The sequence below is a fragment of the Octodon degus genome, unplaced genomic scaffold (genome assembly GCF_000260255.1).
Source record: "Octodon degus isolate 3935 unplaced genomic scaffold, OctDeg1.0 scaffold00061, whole genome shotgun sequence".
NCBI lineage: Eukaryota > Metazoa > Chordata > Mammalia > Rodentia > Octodontidae > Octodon > Octodon degus.
Genome location: NW_004524637.1, coordinates 10,293,009 through 10,298,449, shown reverse-complemented (window position 1 = coordinate 10,298,449; position 5,441 = coordinate 10,293,009).

Genomic DNA, 5,441 nt, shown 5'->3' with positions numbered 1-5,441 from the left:
AAATGAACATTCATCTGTATACCCTATTTTTTCTAAGTTCCGTTATTGATCTTTGTATTTTTTTAAAAAAATGTTTTTTGTGCAGAGTCTACAGGGTCTGTGGGGTCTCACTACACAGATCAGACTCATAGTGATCCTCCTGTTTTCAGCATCCCAAGCACCCAGGGTCGGGGCCCGCATGGTATGCTGGGGATAGAATCATCAACCTCCGTGCCTACCTAAAGTGCCTCAGCAGGCACTTTAATCTGCTGAGCTATCTGGCTGGTCCTTGTCTGTCATTTATGTTTCTTCCACAGCAATGTAAAGATTAAAAACAAAAACTGAGTGAGGGCACTGTAACTCATAAATACAGTACCTGTCACGTAGTAGTACTCAGTGCGGCGCCGTCTGCAGTTGTTCATGCCGTACCCACGCGGCTCAGCAGGGTGGCACATGACTGTCAGGACGTCTTGGAAAAGCCTGCCTCTTGCGTGCTGAGGGCCTGGGTTTGGGGCTGTGTCCTTTTAGAGTGAGGCTGCTTTTAAGAGATCCGGATGAGCAGCTTGTGTAGACAAAGTACTGGTGGTTTCTTATGCTGATACCTTATTTTTCAAGCAACTGCCTTGCCAGCCCAGGCACCTTCCTCCTTTGTGTTCACTTGTAGGGCAGCCAGGCCATTCACAGAGCTCTTCACCGACAGGGTCAAGGACCACCTCTTTTCACTGTCCACAGCTGGGGAAAGTAGCTCTTTGTCTGCAGACGTGTTCTTGTGACCCTGCCCCCTGGCCCCTGCTAGAAGCACCATCTGTCACAGCCTGCTGGCCCCTGGTGTCACCTGTATTTCATGATGCCTGGACTCCTTGCCCACTGCTTCTGTCTTGCCGAAGTCATGATATTTTAAAAACCATGTCCCACTTGGAAATACAAACATATATGCCACTAACGGGATATAGAAAAAGAAAGTTGACAAGATCTCAGTGTTAGAATGAATGAGTGTTTTTGAGGAACAACATGGTAAAGAAAAGGTAGCTTATTTTTTCCCATTGCCAATAGCAACTCACGATCCTTACATGGGGAACTGACAGTCCTGGGCCGTGGGACAGCAAGACATCCAGGCAGTGAGACCGTTCTCAATGATGTTGTGTCCTAAGGAGCCAGGAAGACAACAGTAATCAAATAAATGAAAGAGCGAGAGGGAGCGATATGTCATTTGTGGAAGTAACACTGCGTTAAGAAATAAAGGGTTCTGGAGCCAGGTCTGCTAAGGAAAAGGTATGTAGAGCCAGCCAAGAGAGCAGGATATAAAGAGATCTGTGTGAGGAGACGGGGTGAGTCCCGGAGGAAGAACTTTGTAGGCAGAAGGAAGAGGAGGCAGAGGGATTCGGAAGCAGGAACGCACTTGGTCTGCTTGGAGAGAAAGGCCCAGGAGTGCTGGAGGTTGAGGTATGAGCTGGTAACAATGATCCTAGGAGGAACGAGGTCCTAAGAGCTGGATGGAAACCTGCTCCATGCCAACTCGCAGGGTGTAAGCGCTCGTTTGGCTGCAGGGCTGCGGATGGACTCTACGCTGAGCAGAGCGGGACAGCTGGAGGGTGTCTCCGTGCTTCAGGCTGGAGACGGTGGCCGCTTCGGCGCCAGAAGTGGGGGTGAAAGGGAAGCGAGTGGGCGAAGGCTACGTGTTAGAGGGGAGGCTGCTGGGAACTGTAACCCTTTAGAAGGGAAGGAGAGGGGAAAGCATAGAAGGTGTGAAGTAAAAATAGCTGAGAAAAGGTAGTTCGTACTGAGATAAGACGTCTCAAACCTCTGCGGTGGGCCTGTCATCCCGCCCAGGGCACGTTCCCATCCATCTCTCTCTTCCTGCAAGCAGGTAGACAGCTAACTTCTACGTGTGCTGTATTATTACCGTATCTACGACGACTCAGAAAGGATCATTAAATGCTAGAGTTAAAGAATAACCTCACTGAAGAACACAGTCAGGATGTGGTGAGTAGATTGGACTCTCCTCTGTCTGACTCTAGCACCTGTATCTTGACTACTACTCTAAAATTGTCCTTTGCTTACCAGCCTAAACTTCCACTGAGAACATTTTTTATCTCCTTTCAACCATAAGGTGCATTTTTATATTTTAAAACAGATCCCCGTTCTACAATATTATGAACTGTCTTTCTCTGTGATGAGTGTTAGTAAACACTTTTGGCATCGTCTTCTGTGCAAAGTGGGATCCTCAAGCTCCGCTTTTCAAGAGAATAAGATTTTGAGCATCAATTTATGGGAAGGAATGTGTGAACAGCCTATGAACATTTCCCCCGGTGCAGGAGTGAAGGGGGAGATGAATGTGTTTTTCTCTATATATTTGAAAAATTGGTTCTTTTAACATAAAGTATCTTGTTGCAAATTATTATAGTTATTAGTAAACTATTTTAGGAAACATTTAGATTCTTTCTTTCTCTCTGCATTTAGTACAGGGTCTTCAGCGTCTCACTACACAGATAGGACTTGTAATGATGCTTCCTGTTTTTCAGCCTCCCAAGTGCTGGGACTATAGGCATGCACCACCATGCCCAGTCTCACTTGTTGTCTCAGCGTGCCCTGAGGGTGCGGCTCACACAGCAGGCTGGGGATTGAATCCTAGCCCCTCTGTCTGCCTAGGCAGGTGCTTTAATCCTCTGAGCTATCAGGCCTAGATTTATTCTTTAAAATTCCCATCAAGGCTGGAAGTGTAGCTCAGTAATAGCATATTTAGCATGCACAAGGCCCTGGGTCAAAACCCGAGTACCATATAGGAAAAAAGAAAACCCTGAAACCTTTAGTAACCTCTAAAAATGTCCTTAGGTCACAGTACTGAGTGGTGGGCACTTTTTCTGTTTTTCAGTATCTGGTTTTGCAGTAAGATGTGTACTCTACCCCACTGTTTCATTTTGGCTTTTGATTTCAAGTAAGGGAGACCTGCCAAGTGGGTTCGAGTAGTAATAATACTGATGATACTTGTCTTGGCCTACGATGTAGAAATTAAGGCAAGAAGGGATTTTAAAATTTCAGAATCAGTTGGGAGGTGCAGGGAGGTGAGAGTGTGGAAGATGGGAAGCTATAGAGAGACCCAGGGGAGCTGATTATACCACCTCATGCACCATGGAACACAGGTGCAGCAGGGGACACAGCTGTACCACAGGACATAGCTGCACCACAGGACACAGCTGCACCATGGGACACAGCTGCACCATGGGACACAGCTCTACCATTGGACACAGGTGTACCACGGGACACAGGTGCACCATGGGATACAGCTGTACCACAGGACACAGCTGCACCACGGGACACAACTATACCATGGACCACAGCTCTACCATGGGATACAGGTGTACCACGGGACACAGGTGCACCACGGGACAAAGGTGTACCATGGGACAAAGGTGTACCTTGGGACACATCTCTACCATGGGACACAGCTGTACCATGGGACACAGCTGCACCATGGGAACAGCTCTACCATTGGACACAGGTGTACCATGGGACACAGGTGCACCACGGGATACAGCTGTACCACAGGACACAGCTGCACCACAGGACACAACTATATCATGGGACACAGCTCTACCATGGGATACAGGTGTACCACGGGACACAGGTGCACCATGGGACAAAGGTGTACCATGGGACAAAGGTGTACCTTAGGACACAGCTCTACCATGGGACACAGCTGTACCATGGGACACAGCTGCACCATGGGACACAACTGTACCATTGGTTCTTCTGCACCAGTGGACACAGCTGTTCCTTTCGCAGGTCTCTTGTGGACTTCTTTGGGCAGGTCCCTCTGAACAACACACAGAGCCTGTACCTTTCCCTCCCCGTGACTCAGGTTTGCTCTACAGGGCTTCAATTTCCCCCTCTGAGGCCCAGATGTACCAGGAGCCATCTTCATGGGCCACTCAGGGTACCTGGCCCAGCGGCTCCGTGTGGCTGAGGATGAGCCCCTGCACTCCCAGAACAGGGTCCTCTGGAAGAAGAGAGGTGAAGGGAAAGGCAACATGAAGAGGCAAGTTTTCATCTGATGTGTGGGGCTGGCACACGCTGAGTGCTGCACTTGGATTATATTGCTGTGACATCATCCAAGTCTTATGAGGTAGCTGTGATTAGCCTCCATTTGGAGATAAAAATATTTACACGAGTGGGGCTGAGCTTTTCATTCAGGCTTTGGGTCCAAGAGCCCACACCTTATGCAGTGTGTTTTGCTTTTGAAAGTCTCTGAAGAACACAGGCTGCTTATGGCAGTGGAATTCCATGGAGCAAGCTGTGGCTGGGAGCTGGGAGCCAGAGGGAACCTGCACCCGTGGGGCGCCCATGCTGCTTTCTGTGACTTCCAGCGCTCACTTCTCTCTCTGTCCCTTGGCTGCGGTTACCCCTGACTGGCACCTGACAGCAGCCTTCCCCCATTCTGTGCCTCCTCTGACCCTGCCCCTGCTCCCGAGGAGTCCCTGGACTCTGCCTGTGGTACCCTGGCTTTTGCTTTCTATAGTCCTCCAGGAAGCATGGGCCCCACATAGCGGGAAAGGGGCAAACACTGGCAAATGGGTTTACTAAATTCTGCTGCACATGAGCTCCCAGGAAACTATGGAGAAATCCCAAGCATCCGCTTTGATCCTTGGGGACAGGGGCACCCCCAGAAGTCCTCAGAGGCAGATCCAGAGGCCTCCCCACACAGGTTCCAGGACTGGAAAGTTTTTTCTTTTCTGCTTTTTTTATGATGGGACCTGAGATTTAAACTCCTGGGAAACAGGATCTGAATGACTGAGTATAAGTGAGACGCCAGCCCTCGTGTGGCTCAGGGAGGAACAGGAATTGCTTTCCAAATGTCCTGCACATGAAGGGGCAGATGGTTACGTAGGCGGGTGTCAGGGGCAGATGGCTACTTAGGTGGGTGTCAGAGCCTGTGCAGAACTGGAGGAAGAACGGCGGCAGGCAAAAGCTGTCAGCTGCCCCTCACGCCCTCTGCGTGTTCTGCTTAGTACAGCACAAGACTGTCATTTGCTGGATCTGTCACAAATGGCCCCTTAAGGTTATGGCCAGCAGTAATGTACTTCCAAGTAACATATTAGTGACTTTCCAATTACTCACTCTTTTGAATTATTTATGCCCCACTTTCAGTGCATACAAGCTTCATCTGATCATGGAATATGAGTATATTATAACCTCCTCTCAGACAAGACTTGGGCATCATATTTCTTTATTTACAAATATTTCTTCATCATCAGTCTTCTGTTTACTACTGTGGCAGGTGCCATGGAAGTTAAAGAAATACTGGATGAGGCACACTTATCACTTTTTAGTAAGATTTGAGGATAGGGAACACAATAAAACAGGATGGATAAAGGAATATAAAACAGCGTGTAACCAAAGAAAAAGGTACATCTCTGTATAAGAATAGCGGGGCTGGAACCATAGCTGCACCAGTGTGCAAAGAG